The following is an 18049-nucleotide window of genomic DNA, read 5'->3' on the forward strand; positions in this document are numbered from 1 at the left end:
CAACCAGGTACTGTTGGCGAGTTGAGAGCAATTTTAGGACTGTTGAGTTATTACCGGCAGTATATCAAGGATTTTTCACGTATTGCCAGCCCCTTGTATGACCTGCTCAAAGCACCTGTCGAGACTGAGACCCTAAAAAATAAAAAGGGAAAGTGGCAAACAAAACGAAACAGTAGAGGAGTTCCATCCAACACGACAATTGAGTGGTCTGATGTGCATCAGGCCATTTTGGAACGGTTGATAGACTGTCTTGTTCAGCCCCCTGTTCTAGGTTTCCCAGAATATTCCCAGCCATTCACCCTCCATACTGACGCTTCCAACCAGGGGCTAGGGGCGGTATTATATCAAAGACAGAATGGAAAACTACGTGTGATTGCTTATGGCTCCCGTACCCTGACTGCAGCAGAGAAGAATTATCATTTGCACTCAGGCAAGTTAGAGTTTCTAGCTCTAAAGTGGGCAATCACAGAGAAATTTCGCGACTACTTATACTATGCACCATTCTTCACTGTCTATAGTGACAATAATCCACTCACCTATGTGCTGTCCACTGCTAGACTGAATGCAACAGGCTGTCGCTGGGTAGCAGAGCTGGCCAACTTCCATTTCACAATAAAATACCGCCCTGGTAAAGAAAATATTGATGCAGATAGTTTGTCCAGGATGCCTTTGGATGAGGAGACGTTTATGAAAGAATGTTCAGAGGAAATGTCGTATGATGTGATTGGAGCAGCGACACAAGCAGTGGAAAGTCAGGATGAGTCCAGCATATCTTGGTCCATGGGTATCTCAGCTGAATGTGAAACGCTAGCTACAGACAAATTACTCCGTCCACTAACAGCAGGACAAGTTAAAAATGACCAGAGGAATGACCCCACTGTGGGACCCGTGGTTCAGTTCAAATTGACAGGAGATAAACCATCAGGTCACGAACTAAGGCAGCTCAGCCGACAGATCACAAGCCTTCTTAGAGAGTGGGACAAACTGGACATGAACGAAAACGGGGTATTGTACAGGAAAACAGCAAGCAGGAAACAACTGGTGCTTCCAGAAAAATATAAAAGTACTGTGTTAAAGGAGCTTCACGATGAAATGGGCCACCAAGGTGTAGACAGGACTATGTCACTGATCAGAGATCGGTTTTACTGGCCCTATATGCAAAGAGAAATAGAAGATTATGTCACAAGGAAGTGTGCATGTCTTAAACACAAGAAGCCAAGCCGTGAGACCAGAGCCCCGATGACGAGCATTGTCACCACTCAACCATTCGAACTTGTCTCAGTAGATTTCTTGCATCTTGACAAGTGTAAGGGTGGCTACGAATATATTCTTGTAATCATTGACCACTTTACACGTTTTGCCCAGGCATACGCCACAACTTCAAAATCAGGAAAAACGGCAGCAGACAAAATATTTAATGACTATACATTGAGATTTGGCTTCCCCACAAGAATACACCACGATCAAGGTGGTGAGTTTGAAAATCAACTGTTCACACAACTGAAAAAGTACTGTGGAGTTGCTGGGTCAAGAACTACTCCCTACCACCCCCAGGGGAACGGACAAGTAGAGCGGTTTAACCGAACGCTACTGCAAATGTTAAAGACCCTCACAGAGAGACAAAAAAATAACTGGAAAGACTCCCTAAACAAACTGACCTTTGCATACAATTGTACTCGGAGTGAAGTGACAGGATTTTCCCCCTTTTACTTACTATACGGACGTTCCCCACGGTTGCCAGTCGACATGTTATTCAACTTAACCTCAGAACAAGGAAACTGTAATCACCATCACTACATGGAAAAGTGGAAGGCGGGCATGGAAGAAGCCTATGAGATCACAAGAGAGAATGCTCACAAAGCTACGATTAGGAGTAAGAAACATTATGACAGTAAAACTAAAAGCTCAGTGTTACAACCTGGAGACCGTGTTTTAGTCAGGAACATGACACCTCGTGGGGGTACCGGAAAACTGAGGAACCATTGGGAGGATATTATCCACACAGTTGTGCGCCAAGTGAATCCAGATATTCCCGTTTATGAACTCAGACCTGAGAAAGGAAAAGGGAGATCAAGAGTTTTACATCGTAACCTTCTTCTCCCATGTGACCATCTGCCACTTGAAACGACACTGCAGCCACGAGCCAGGAAAAGGAATGTGGAGCAAATAGAGGAAGCAGAGCAGTCGGACGAAGAGGATGATGGAGATGAGTATTATCCAGTGTCACTTCAGCTGCAATCTGAGCTTTGCTCACCTGAGACAATGAACCCTGTGTGTAGTACACCTCCGAAGCTCGAATGCACACAGCCTGAGGAGAACATGCCACCTGAGCCAGATAGAGAACAAGGAACGACAAACCAAATGGGAACCTCACCGGAGAGAGAGGACAGTTTTGTTGAGGATATGTCTTTGGAGGAACCCGCCCCCTTGCTTGTTTCAAGTGGTGAGACGCTTCAGCGGCCCAGACGACAGCACAGACGGCCAAGAGTTTTCACGTATGATAAGCTTGGATCACCAACCTGCCAAAACATTAGGACATTACAAGGACGAAATTGGAGGGTTCCGTGGTCACACATCGAACAGCCACATCACTTCCAATACTTGTGTTACTAAGCACATGAAAGATAGAAGCTGAAATGAGTAAATGCATACACATTACACTCAAAATGGACTGTTCAGTACAGAATACACATTCAAATGGACTGTTCAGCACAGAATACACATTCAAATGGACTGTTGAACATAAGGTGGACTGGTTACACCCTACACTCACATTCATATGACACTGTTGCAGTGAATCACACCACACTCGTGGACCCTTGTTAAAGGGGAGTGTAAGTTACTTGACCATGTTGCACAAACAGAACTGTTAACAAGGCAGTCATGTGCCTAAGTGGACATGAAATAAAGATCAAAACAGGGAACAAAGACATTCAACGATATTGGGTACTTACCTGTGCTTGAAGGAATGTATGAAAAGAGTTCCAGTCTGTAATATTGCACTATATAAGATACGATGTAGCATAAGTGTTGATCTGAAATAACTGTGCATTGTGTGTTGATTAATAGAGTATGGTTTAAACTTTTTCTATTTTTATTTTATTTGCACTAAAGGTCAAAAGGTTACATTCGGATGTTGGGGACAACATCTATTTTGAGGGGGAGTATGTGACAAGTGTTCCTAATTCATCTAAGTTACAATCAGTTTACTATAGTCTGTTAAATTAATGATTATAATAGAATACGTTTTAAGGTTGTCACTGTTGAAAATATATATAGACGAGTAATATTGAGAAGTACATTGTAGATAATGCTGATCCTTTCTACTGGTTGATTATTCGTCGATCTATTGGTAATGCCTCAGGGCTTCTGTAGGGGGATTGCATGCGCGCGCTTCTCTTCCTCATTCAATACAGACGAGTGAAGGCGAGAGCTGCGTCATGTGTGTTTTCTAAACCTTCTCCCGTTACTTTTCCCCTTTTTAAGGGTACAACAAATACACACAAAATAATGTTGAAATGCTGGTCTTGGTGAGTATTCCTGTAGACACAGTAAGTTATGTTTTAAGTAAATGTAAACAGTTGAGAAAGAAAACTCATGTGTAACAGTGTAATGGATCTGTGTGTGAGGTCTTAAAATGACAGCAGCCTAACAAACCTCCTTATATTATATGATAATATTAAAAATATCCATATGGCAGTTTTTCCCTATGGTATTAATGTCAAAACTGTGGCCAGTGAAAATGCTGAGTGGCTAGTAACTTTGGAAAAACACTAGCCACAGTGGCTGTTGAAAAGTTATTGTCAAGTTAATTTTTAATGTGCTACCAACCTCTCAGAAGATCAGAACATCTTAGCAACCACATATACTATTACAGTATGCATTCGTATTTTGAATTAGCTTTTATCTTTATATTTTCAGTTTTCATGATTTATTTTATAATTTTTTTGTTACTTGCTTTTGCCATTTTTGATAAATAACCAACCTTCTCATCTTAGGTGCCTCAACGGCAGTGTTGCCAAGAAGTTGATGCTGCGGGTAAAAATGTTTTCCGCAAGTTGATTTTTAACCCGGTAATTACAATTTCGGCACTCCAACCAAGCGTCTTGTACCCATCAGGATAACTGTGAGGGGGGTGATATTTTTTTTTTATAACTCATTTGTTTACATTATATAAAGCCTTAAAGTTCTGCATAATTAAGGGCGTGGCTATTTTGAGTGAAAGGTGGATTGCCGTTTGTCTGCTGTCTGTTAGTCGTCACATCACCTCAGCTTCAGCCACGTCCCGCCTCTTTGCCCATTTTCTGTTATCCGGGATTGACATGCTGCCAAGATGGCAACGGTCGACTTTGAGGCTTCAAAAACTCTTCAGAAACCTATGAGTGACATCACGGACACTATGTCCATTTTTTTTTAAAGGGGGGGTGAAACACTCAGTTTCAGTCAATCTCATTTTAATCTTGAGTACCTATAGAGTAGTATTGCATCCTTCATATCTCCGAAAAGTCTTTAGTTTTATTATATTTGTAAAAGAAATATGGGCTGTACCGAGTCTTTCCGGAAAAAAACGAGCGCCTGGAGGCATATCGTGTGGGCGGAGCTAAAGAATGACATATGCGCAAAGCGGTGACGTCCTCAAGCGTGGAGAAACCCATCGCTATCTCAGCTAATACAGATATGATCCAGAATCTAATTCCGAGGCTGAAATAGAAACAGCAACAGCAGGACGTCCGTCTCTGTGGTATGTACTGTATTTAGTGGCCTGTCAACATGACATGATTCGGTTTATGGACTATTGTATGCGACCAAACCTTAGTAGCAAGCAAAACGGTTTTGCACGTCAGAGTAGTGTAACAAGTTACAGAGAACAGCAATGAAGTCCGTTAGTGCATTTGAATGACGAAGCACGCGATCGTGTCGTTTACTGATGTCTACTCAAGCGACGATAAGCAACAGCACAGACATTTGAAGCAGTTTTACTCACCGGCTGCTTCCAAAGCAGGACCGAACCTTTATCGCTGGGACGGCTCCATCAAAAACACACTTCTTGGAGTGTGGAGATCCACTTTGCGATGCGACTGAAGCATTTCTGCGTTCAAATCGGTTCAAATGCAGCGCTGCCTTCCCGGAATGCTGTGCTGAAGCGTTGAAGTCGCTTAATGTCAAAGTGGAGGAATGAAGTGGAGCGCGGCGCGGACTATAACCGACATTAGTGTTCACGGACGACTGGATCTGCAGCTGAGAGCAGTTTACTGTTTACAGCGTGCATTTCCTCTCTCGCGCAAGTGACACGCGCGCGCACCCTACCGGGAGAAGAGCCCGTACGGTGCATACAAGGACCTTCCGATCTTTTAACGTCAAGTCGACCCATACTCGGAAAAAACTCTCCGAAACTTGTGAGAAACCGGAAGGAGTATTTTTGACACAGAAATACTCTATCAAACGTCCAACATTAGTTTTTGAAACTTTGACTATGTTTAGGATGGGAATCCAAGTCTTTAACAGTGTAAAAAGCTCAGTATGCATGAAACAGCATTTCACCCCCCCTTTAAAGTATATAGCTCCAACACACACAAAACACCCCTCAGGCCCAGACATACTAATTCAGTGGAGAATTCAGCCGCCCGATAAAGAAAATCGCATTGTGCTATTTTTGGGCTACTTTTGACTGGCTATTGGGCTACTTTTATTGTACAGATCTGGCAACACTGCTCAGCGGTTTAACAGCACTTGTCAATATAAAAAATCTTTGAAAAGACCAATCAAAAAGTAGGCAGGGTTTATGTTCACTGCATAGGAGACTGACACAGACTTGAAGAAATTGTTGAATAAAGTATATATATTTATTTATTTTTTTCACAAAAAGTATTCTCGACGCTTCATAAAATGAAGGTTGTCACAAGGACTATTTTAACAATGTCCTTCCTATCTTTCAGGGCCTTGAAAGTGTTAAGTAAATTTCTGCCTATGGAGGGGTCAGAGATCTCTTGGATTTCATAAAAAAATCTTAATTTGTTTTCCAAAGATGAACAAAGGTCTTTTGGAATGACATGAGGGTGAGTAATTAATGACAGAATTTTCATTTTTGGGTGAATTAACTCTTTAAGGTGAAGAGATACACAGGGCAATATAAGGATATATTATCTAATCTCATTACTTTGTCCTCAAAACATCGGATATGAATCTTCCTCACTGTAGCACAACGTTACAAATAAAAAAATAATAATTTTTATGATCACTGCTATTTAAAGTGCATTTTTTTTTAGCAGAACTGTAGATGTAATATTTAACTAAATTAACAATAAAACTATTATGTAGTTCAAAAACATTAAAAGCAACTGGCTATCTTTCCATTTCCTTCTTCCAGGCTCCTTTATGCAGCAAATGAATCTGAACCGAGTGCAAACCCTCGCCTTCACAGGAAGCTCACTGGTTTAGAGATGAAGGACAGCCCAGATGAGCCAGTCTCTGCGCTATTATGGCACTGCACGACTGTGGGTGTGCAATGGTGAGAGGTGGACTGGAGGATGAGGGGGTGAGTATGGAGAGGGAGGGAAATTGAGAGGACAAAAATAGAAATAGCATGGTGGTGCTGCAGGTGACGGAGGGGAGAGGAGCGGGGAGGGCCAGCGGGATGGAGAAGGGTATGTGGAGGTGTAATACATATAGTCCTTACAAAACAGCAGATTGTAGATAACAGAAGATTACTAGAGATGAACAAGCACAGTTACGAAGAGATTGTGTGTGCGCTTGGGTTTGTTAGGATGATGGATTGCCTGTTCTGTGCCATGCAATTTCTGATCAGCCCACAACCTGGGGGAGGAAAGAGGGAATGAGAGCGATATAGGAAATTGAGATCAACAGGAATGCAGAGATAAGGGAAGGGTTACGAGGACAAGACTCACCATTATGGAATGAGATCTTTCCAGACACAACAAGCGTAGTGTGTAGTGCATGACGGTAATAAAATGACAAGCGCCGCCTCTGAGCTCTAACTGTTCTGCACACATTATTGGTCAGCTTATTAATAATTCATTCACTTCTAGTGCCTTTATTAAAAGACTCGAGTCCCATAGTGCAGGTACTTCTCCTTCTTTATTCCTTTCATTTCCCCTTCTCAGATCACTACATCCTCCCTCCGGTCTGATTTTATGTCCTCATTGCTTATTGTATCATCTCCCGTCACCTTCTCTCCTCATTCCCACAATCCTCTACGCTCCTCTGCGGCGGGGTGAGCGGGTGCGGTGTGTGAGACCGCGCGTATGAGTGCTAGCGGGGTAGACAGAGAGCGAGTCTGCCTCATCCATCTCTATCAGGAGCCAGATGAAGTGGGTTCTAAATATACACGCACAAGGAAATGATCTCACGAATAACTTATGAGGCTTACTCCAGTCCAGGCATGCCAGACTTAATTCTTCAAAATCTATATCTGCTTTTCAGCAGATCATTAGCTATTTCGCAGCTTTGTTGGAGCTGCATTTTTGTGGAATAGACATCTTGAATTCTTGTAGGGCTGCAAAATTTCTGTCTGCATTGTTGTTCTGTCTGCAGACAATAGTATTTCTGTTCTGCTTTAACACATTTGAGATGATGTTGTAAAGTGCATTTGTATAGGTAGCAGAATGTATTATCTGCGGGATTCAGCTCAAGTGATGGCATCTCATAAATGCAATGATATATAATTGTGTATTCATAGTGTCTACACTAGTCTTTATTGTATAGAGACAGAGCGACACGCGTCAAAATCTGAAAGCCACGCCCACCGGGGGGAAAACAAACCAACCGTCTCCATTGACTTTCTATTACGGAAAGCGGCCTCCTTGTCATTTCAGACTAAAAAACGTCTAAAAGCTGATATGTGACAAGGTGTAAAGAAAACAAGCTAAAAAATCCAAGAACAAAAAAACAGAAGTTTTAATAAGCTGTTGACCCATAAAAACGAGCATTTAAAGACATAAGAGTGCATACAAGCAATAGACACAGAGCGCGCCATGCGAGATTACACTGAGAACTACACCCACTGGAGGGGAAAGGAATCAGCGACAGGAAATATAATATATAAAACTGACATTTGGATATTTGACAAAATGTTTACTGCACACATAGGCATACTGAGACATACAGAGTGTCAGGATCCCATAATTGACCTATTCTTCCAGCTGAAGCTTCACGTCTTATTGCCTGTATCCACTTTTGTCTCCTTAAACGCTCGTATTTTGGGGTCAACAGCTTATAAAAACTTAGTTATGTGGTTTTTTGCTTGTTTGCTGCACACCTTGTCACATATCAGCTTTTAGACATTGTACTGTTTTTTGTTATAAGTGAAAAAGACGAGGTGACCACTTCACGCAATACAAAGTCAATGGAGAGTGTTGGATTGTTTTCCCCCCGGTGTGGGCGTGGCCTAAATACGCTCTGTCTCTATATGATGGCACAGCTCTCAGGAGTACTGCTTCCAATTGGTCAATTGCTGCAATTTTTGGTCAAATATATTTGAATAACAAGCAATTTCCTACAGAGGTTTGATATCTCTTAGTAGTCTCCTTGTTCTCACATAACAAAAGTAAAACTTTTTAATTTAATTGGCGAGTGGGAAAAGGGGAAACCTGCAATTGTTACTATTTCTACCTGATCAAACTTTTTTAGTTTTATTGGTTTAATCTAATTTATGTAGGTGATTTAGTGATGAATAATAAGCATCTTTAATTTAGATGATACAATATAAAACATTTTTAGATTAAGATTTTGTTAGTGCAATATAATCTTTTGTTTTGCAATAGTGTCATTATTGCAAAATACATTCAAGATTGTACATCCCGATTACCCTGTCAGGGTTTATTTTGTAATAATGACTCACTGTACGTTAACCCTTACTTAAGTATTGTAGTTATAATAACTATTAGATATTGTATAAAATGTCTGCAGAGTACCTTTCCGTCATTGTAACCCTTTAACCGTTGTATATTTATACACACTTCCATTCAAATATCTGGGCCTTGGGGTCAGTATGATTTTTAAATGTTTTTTTTAAATAAGGGGCCGTTCACACAAAACCTTTTTCAACTAAAAACTAGATGATGGCATTTTGAAAACGGGATTCAAAGTGCAAGCTTTTGAAAAGGATACCGTTTTCATCTTCATGTAAACTACAAAAACAACCCCTCAAATTTGTGAAAAAAATCATCACGCGCAGAGTGTTTCTTTACAAATTGACTTCACCAACTACTTGGCCTGGCATGAATAATACAGAATTTTTATTTGTTTCGCGAATGTCAAAACGATCCCTGTTCATTTCCCACAGATCCATGCAAGTCTCTTATGCTCATTTATTAGATCTGAAATATAGTGAAACAATAATATTAGGAGTTATTATTACAATTTGAAATATATAAAGAAAAAAAAAGAAAAAAAGATACATGCATTCCTATAACAAAGCTGAATTTTCAGTATCCTTACTCTAGTCTTCAGTATCACATGATCCTTCAGAAATCATTCTAATATGATAATTGTAAGGTACTAGGTTTCTGTTCTTGTGTATAGTTCCTGAGTTCTCAAACAAATTGTCTGAAGGTTCATCTCTCTTAATTCCTCCTTTCCGCGAGCCTACTCTGCTCTGATTGGCCAGACGGCCCAGTCTGTTGTGATTGGTCTCCAGCTTAAAGCGTGTGTCGGAACCAAAACGTGTTACCTGTAAAGAAAATTGATAGCATCGATTTGAGCGCGAGTCCGATGATGAAACATTGGAAGAAATAGCTATTCATCCTGAACCTCATTCGCAACGACTTGAGCAGGAAGTTTCTTAGTGATACACTCCGTTTGCGGTACATTAGATGTTGCAACTGTAATTTCTCACCATCAATATTAGCACAAGTATGTTCATCAACAAAACCATGTGTATATTTCTAATTTATTGCGGTGCACATGCAGGAACTGTATCAATAACAGCGCACACGTTAGCCGAGCACTAATATAAACGACATTAAAGTTTGTACAACAAATCTTGTTCCATCCTTTATTTTTACTCAAAGTAGTTAGAACGACAGACAATCTACATTAATAGACACAGTTTTAGGTAGTTGTGTCCCAAAGATTTCAGTAAGACAGTAATAACGCGAGTTAGCTGGTTAGCCGGAAAACTTATACCATATAAAACACAAAACTACGTATTTTGAACACCTGGTAAAAAATATATAGGTCAATAATTAATAATACTTACAGGTTGTGATTCGGAGAATCAAGTTGGTCCAAATAAAGTGCATATAGACCCTTTTTTATTGGATAAGCTTTTGTAAATCCCCTACAAACCTCTAAATGGGAACCCTTAGATTTGAGAAGCAATCTTCAGAAGGTTATACTGCTCTGCTGTTGTTTCGCTGTGGTAATTTTAACCAGTGACACATCCCAATCCTTTATAAAACTTAACAAATGGAATTTGCTTTTGCAACTACAGTGAAAGTAGATGTTATTCGCATGGCAGCCAATGAAGACCATAGGTGGTGGGCTGCATTATGCCAATGTGTTACATTGTTTCGTATATAAGTTACAGAAGTAAGGCCATTTCCATGTGAACACGGGTATTTTCAAAACTGCATCTTTTTCTATGCGGTTTGGCCATTCGTCCACAGTATCTGGACACTGAAACCAAACTTTTTTGAAAACTCCTGCCATGGTGAAGATTTTTAAGAACTCTGTTTGCGGTGTTGTCATGTGGACAATAAAAATGGAGATTTTGGCTTATGTCAAAACCGTAACTGGCAATAACCTTTTTTTTCAGGCTTCTGATTCATGTGGACGCAATACATTTTTTTAACGGAGGAGTAAAAACTCAGTTTATAAAAATACCTGTGTACATGTGGACAAGGCCTAAGACTAGAGATAAGACTAAGACTGGGGGGGGGGGATAACTTTATTTAATGTACACTTTGATCAGTAAAACTTTGCAGACATTTTACATTCACAAACAGCTGTATAACACTGCATGAAAGGTAATATCAAAAAAGCATAATATTTTTGTGAAAACCATAATTTATTTAGTTTGTAAGTATTCTTTGATGAATAGAAAGCTCAAAAGAACTGCATTTATTTGAATAGAACTCTTTTGTAGTATTATTATTATGACATCTTTGATGTCACTTTTAATCAATTTAATCTGTCCTTACTGTATTCATTTCTTAAAATCACTGAGCCCAAACTTTGGCATGCTAGTGTATGTTTAAAGCTGCAGTCCTTAAGTTTTGCTTCTTTGTCGCCATCTCTGTTCGAAACCCGCAATTGCAGTTATTTGTGGAATTATCATCTTTACTTGGGTTGTGCATTGGCACGGCTCCTCAGCGCGGATTAAGCTTATGTTTTGTGAGTTTTTTGTGACTTTAGGATCACAGATTTATTGGAATTATGCCCAAATATTTCCCTCGCAAAATGTCATCTGAACAAGTAACATGTCTGCCACTTTTGTTCTGACCAACTGAGAAAAAAAAATTACAATAAATCGCGCTACCAATGGTGATTAAATCTAATGATCGCTTAGCTCATGTCACATCAAACCGAGCAAATTATTATTATTATTTTTTTTTTTTACTTTGTTCTCAATTTTTTTTAATGTTAACAACATCAGCATTTTGTGACTATGTGTATTTAGTGTGTATTAGCATTACCTGTATTAGCGTTTTTATTTGGACCTTTCTGGATTACAATCCGCCATACAAATTATTAATTGTATAATTATTCCAGCTGCTGTCAGATAAGGCTATAAATGATCCCCCACCTGCAGCATCCTCACATGCGATAGCCTATTAACCAGAATCCTTCTTTATGTATACAGATGTGACGTAATGACGCAAAGACATGCTCAAATTTCCCACTCACATTATAACACATTATTACATGCTTACCGTTGTGAACCGGGCTACAGTAAGGAGATCGTTTTGAACACTGGCTGGTTATGTACTTGCTCAAAAATGGATCATTTTAACCAAAATAAGTTAGGGACTGTAACATTCTCTCTCTTGTACTGCACATTTGTATATTTCAATATAAACAAATCAGACAAAAGCGTTTTGTACCTTTGAGTGCTTTTCTTGTAAATCATTAGGCTAAATAAATATATACTGTTGTGATGATGGAAATCTCTTGTTTGCACAGTACACTATGTTCTACTTTAGCACTGTGTTGTCTATCGCATTGTCTTTTAACAGAAAAACACCATTTATTTGTTCTGGGGAACTGAATAGACTGCGCTCTGCACCAGTTCAACAGTGGTGCATATTGCATAATTAATGCGAAAACGCCATCTATAGCAGTGTTGCTCACTGTACTATATAATGTCATTATCTCTGTAGTCAGCAGCAGCTTGTTGAATGGATGTCATGGCTGTTGTCTGTTGCAGCGTGCTCAGGTGTGTGTGCAACGCATGATGGAGTGTGTGTCCTACAGTGCTGTCTGACCCCGCTGCTCCTGTCTGGACGCGCGGTGGAAAGAACTGCAGCCACCAAAGAAAGAGCGAGAACACGTTGACATCGTCTCCCCGCTAGAAGTATCGTGATTGTGAAACATGATAGTGACCTTCAGAGCCGGGACCTCCGCAGCAGGAACTCTATCATTTACACCCTTCCTGTCCTGACAGCACATCAGCATTCACAGATGCATGTCAGCAAACACGTATATGGGTCACCTATGTGACATTGCAAAGACTTTTGTTTATGATTCAACTGAATAATTATTGAGGCTAATTTTTTCAACCTCAATCCCAAGGGGCATTACTTTGCAGCGCGCAAAGACAATCTGTGAAGGGCTATGAAGTAGGGCTGTACGATATTGAAGAAAAATGTGATATTCTATATCTTGTTAAATAATGCGATATTCAAAATTCGATATGCGATACGATATTGCAATTAGTGTGTAAAATCTATTTAAGTTATATTTAAAAAAATGATTTAAAAACTGAGAATGAAACCATTTGTGTTTCACATTCATCCTGGGAAAAAAAGCATTGCTACAACTTCTAAAAAAAAGTGACCAGCAGTGTTTTAGCAAACATTTATGTCACAAATCGTTCACGTTTCGGTGTGTGTGTGTGTGTGTGTGTGTGTGTGTGTGTGTGTGTCAGACAGCGCGAGACTGCAAGTAATTGTTTTTCATAAATTATTGCGTTTAATAACTATTTTTAACGTCAAACAGGTCCCATAAGTAACAGTCGCGTGCCCAGTCTTTTCTCTGCTATATGCGTCAACCTAAAACGGACACTTTTCACAATGTTGAAGAAGCTTATTAAAATTATTCACATTTTGAGCGCCATTGCGATATGCATATTGTGATATGTACATTCGCGATATTTCGATAGATTGCACAGCCCTACTATGAAGGAACAGGGATATTTTACAAAGGTGTAAACTTCAAATGTTATAGTACTGGTAATACTATTAAAAAAATCATTATGCTAGTGCACAACAAACAGACATGTTATAATTATCCCACGCCTAAACACAAGCAAGCTTCCATCATGAGAGTTCATTGCACTTTCCCAACCTCATAATTAACACCAAAGAGTCAGCCACCTAAATATTTGATGGGGATTTTAAGACATTAACATGTATTAAGACATAACTAGATTTAGATGATGTTCTGTTCCCTCTCAATCTGATGAGAAATGTATCCTCTCAGACATGGTTCACAATGGGAAAAACAAAATCATTATGCTTGTCTCGTTTTCCATAAAACAAAACGGATCCACTTGACATTAAAAACAGCAAGATATTGTGTCTGGATTTCACTGAAAACGCATCCTTCTCCAGTAAATGTGCAGTTTATTGCTGTTTACTGGAAATCATGGCTACTCCCCATCCATACACATCAAAGAATGAAGGGGACATCTAAATCAAAGCATATTTCTAAATTAAAGCTACACTGTGTAACTTTTTTTAGTTTATTCTTAGCAAAAAACACTTAGTTCTTTTAAAAATATATGTGCTTATTAATGTATATTTACTTCTTTCAAGTAATAAAGTATTCTCATAAGTTTATAATATGCCATTGAAAATACATACGGGTGAGGGGTTCGAATGCCGGTCGCCATGTTGCCCCTCCATCTTGAAAGTACATTAGCCAAAGAGGGACATACCCGTAAATTCAAGCTTCGCTTTTCGCGTTTTAACCAAGCCTGCAGTGCCCCTCTCAGATACTGAAGCTTTCGCGCCTCGATCGCCCCCCAGTGACCGGTCCCAGTATAGCCGCCCCTCTGTGTTTTCTAATGGACGCGAGGCAAACTAAACAATAAAATTACACTTCAAATATTTTTTCACCAAAGTTAGTTTGTCATTGAAGGCAGTTATCATCACTATGATTTCATTTCAAGTGCTCGTTTTTAAAAGAATTTTAGTTTTAGTTAGTTATTTGATGCTATAAAAACGGGGGGGGGGGGGGTGACGTCATGATTGACAGCTGAGATCGACATCTTCTGAGTGAAGTTGTCACTGAGGCACTAACGGACATTTTTCAGACTTTTTGGGAGCAGATTAGAGCTTTAGCTTTAATTTCTACATTTCCATAACTGTTTATTTCACACCAACATAATTAATTTTTCTGCATCTGCGAGAGTGTGGGCGGGCTTTTGATATCGCAGCTGTACTTCCTGCTCTACTCTTGCGCTCTACTGCGCAACTCCGGTCCTGAAATCGCTACCGCGCAGACTCTGTCCCAAGATGTCAGCGCCGTGCAGGCCGCCTGAAAGCTTCAATTATGGCAAGCGGAAACGGATGATGTTGAGTCGTCCATATTTTTTTACGGTCTATGTTTTTAACACTCGATGGCACTCGTGGACGAGGTCGAACTGGAAGCCGTGTTAATCTTGGACTAAATTGGCCACCGCAGGAGTTAAAACGAAATCGGAATTGAGAGGAACAGAAACTAATATTCACTGGATTGTCATATACCTTTACACCGCTAGATGGGGGAAAATATCACACAGTGTAGCTTTAATGTTGAATATGTTGTGTCTGACAAGTTTAGGAGATCAGATCAGAAGCATGTATTTTTATCTGAACATGAACAAATTGTTTATTATTTGAAAATCGCATTCATGTTGTGCGTATTGGATGTCTCAATGTTGCTTTTTCTGTTGTTTTGTTAGTCATTCAAAGTTGTAAACACTTGCAAAACTAGCTCAGCAATTATTTAAAGCCACAATGTGTAATTTTTCACCGCTATAGGTCGCTTATTCAAAACAAAGGTTTAGCTTGATGACGGCTGGATTTTCCCAGAGCTTTTATCTCACTGCAGATAAACGCTTCTGCTTCTTCCACTCATGTGAATGTGGGGTAACGCAGTACTGTTTTATCATATTACATAGAGTGTGTTGAAAGTTATGTTATAATGCTACTCTGTGCGTTCTCTCTGTGGATGCTATGAGACACTTGTTCACACTGCAGTGAGCTAACGTTAGATCGATATTAGGCATGGAAAAAACATGGTAAATCAAGAAAACGGCATTTAAACAATAAGACTAACTGTGTTGAGCTATATAATGATTTGTTCTCTGTCAATGAATGCATCAAAACGGTTGCCCACCTGTCGCATAATAAAACCCATAATATATTAAAGCGTCTTTGGTGCCTCCATGGTTTCCACAAAAGAAAACCGCAAGGCCCGTGTCCTGGTTAAAATGGCTTATTTCTCTGGATTTAAACATTATTAAAAACATTTCGGATAATGCAAGTTACACAGGTCAACAAAATATATAACACTGTTCTAGGGGGTTTTGGATATTTTAAACCAAAATTTTAAATGGTGTGCCTGTAACAAAAACGTACGAACCATCCAATTAATTAATTAATTATAACAATAATAAAAAAATGCATTCTTCATTTTTAAATTGTGCACTCAACATTCTGCGATGTAACTGTTACCATGTTGTTATTATAACAATTAAGGTTTACAACAAGCTCCTCATTTTTACTTTATCTTTACAATGATTTCTAATATTTCTAGAACAGAAAATGACATAAACAAGCCTGTTGTAAATCTAAATTGAAGGCATCACAGAATGTTGAGTGAACATTACAAATGAAGAATGCTATTTTGTTTACTAGCTATTGATAAATAATTAATTATCTGGATGGTTTGTTAATTTTAGTTAAATAATTGCTGAGTGTTTACAACTTCTAACAAAACGACATAAAAAGCATCAGTGGGACATCAGAAACGAATGTAAGCAGGATTATGTAAGGCATTGCTCGTATTCTGCCCGTTTACTCGAGACAGCATGACCCGTGGACCAGCCCGTGCTCTCCTCTCACACGACAGATTGCAGCGGATTGCGTCTGGGTGAGAGCAGAATCCAAAGATTCGAATTCTACAATCCGAATTCTAATTCGAATTTCACGTCGTAATGACAGGCCTACTGATTCCCCCGGGAAACACGCACGCACGCGAGACGTTAACTATAGATGCAATATGAAAGTCGGGCTACTTTTTAATAATAATTAATGTATAAGGTGTCTGTATGATGTAAGTGTCACAACTGCATTATTCCTATTTACATTTTTAATCCCGTTTAAAAATGCATGTTACACATGGACATATTGTTTTTTTTTACCAGAATCATCCCTGCAAGCTCTTATTTATACTGAGCCATTTCACAGCTGCCTATGAGGCCTGGGAAGTACACATGGGAACATAATTGTATTTATTATAAATAGTATAATTTAATTATAATTAGTAATTTAAATAACACTTTAAATACAAATAATTACATGCGTTATTGATTTGCTTAGAAAATAAATAAGACACTACAGATGCACGCACGCATCTAGACATGGCACTCCGCACTGACATAACGAAAGACTGTTTAAGTGATGATAAAATATTTCGGTGTCAGACCGCGCCAGGGCAAGCAAAAGAAGACTATCCGGATACGCACCTGATGATGTTATAGACCCCTGCCTTGAATATCCTTGGCTTGTCAATCCCCGTGTGGCCTTAAAATTGGGCGTCGTGCTGTTAATTCATCACTCGCGGCGTTAAACTGGATGGCACGCGCATCACGTCGTGTGGTTTGCATTGCCACACTCCGTTGTCATCAGTCACACGGAAACCAGCGCGGATCTTAATCCAGGAGAAGAGTGTTTTCGGTCTGGTCCAGACTCTCCGTTGTCACGCCCATCTCATCTCTTCCTCGCAGTTCTCTCTGCCGTAAAAGAAATCCGAGGAAGGGTTTTGCCCTCGCCCACATTATGCGCCTCGGGTCCCACGACACGCTTAAGCTCCGCCTCCGGATGCGAGTTTGCGAATCCTAGTATGGTAAGAAGCTTATTAATATTCATGAGGGAACCGTCGCCATTGGACGCTTAAAGCGCGACGTCGGCAGAGGCTATTTCATATTCGAAAACCAGGCTTCGCCATTAGAGGATTACTCGACCTGATTTAATATTCATACGCTAAACTTAGGCTTCGTGATCTCACCTCAGGATGGCGTTCGTGGGGTTGCTTGTTACATACGCGCGCGGTGACGCTCGAGCGAGGGATCTGACAGCGCGTGGAATCCTCCGCATTCTCCACATTTAGGGATACACCTGTGGAGCGGTCCCTTCGCACCTGTTATAATATATGCAGCGACTGTGCTGTGTCACTTTTATTGACTCTTCTTAATTAAGACGTCCATCTGGGTGATGATGCGCGTGCTATTCAAGCGAAAGCCGCACACATAAAATCCATTTTATAATATATCAGATAATATAATTTTCACACTAGAATAAAACAGAGCTAATACATGTCACCAGTGAGTTATGTCTTTAAGGAAATCCAAAAATGTTTTGACCACTTGACAATAGACATAGAGGTAGTCAAATTAGGCCTCTGCGCCAAATAATCTTTATGTTACGCTGGACAACAATATTTAAATACAATAAGGGTATTTTTTTTTTTTTTTAAATGTATACTTTATATGAAAGCTAAATAAAAAGCTTTCCATTTATATAGTTTGTTAGGACAATAGTTGGCTAAGATAAGCCTACAACTATCTGAGGGTGCAAAAAAATCTAAATATTGAGAAAATCAA

General features: G+C 39.6%; 1 protein-coding gene across 1 annotated transcript in view; it reads right to left on the minus strand.

Annotated features, from left to right (window-relative positions):
• Positions 1-17218, minus strand: part of peli3 (pellino E3 ubiquitin protein ligase family member 3) — a 44025-nt gene extending 26807 nt beyond the window's left edge. Inside the window, exon 1 of the mRNA XM_067445289.1 lies at positions 16913-17218. The gene's annotated coding sequence lies outside the window, so the exon portion shown is untranslated. The remainder of the gene's footprint in view (positions 1-16912) is intronic.
• Positions 17219-18049: the final 831 nt, after the last annotated feature.

Source organism: Pseudorasbora parva, chromosome 1 (assembly GCF_024679245.1).
Source record: "Pseudorasbora parva isolate DD20220531a chromosome 1, ASM2467924v1, whole genome shotgun sequence".
Taxonomy (NCBI): Eukaryota; Metazoa; Chordata; class Actinopteri; order Cypriniformes; family Gobionidae; genus Pseudorasbora; species Pseudorasbora parva.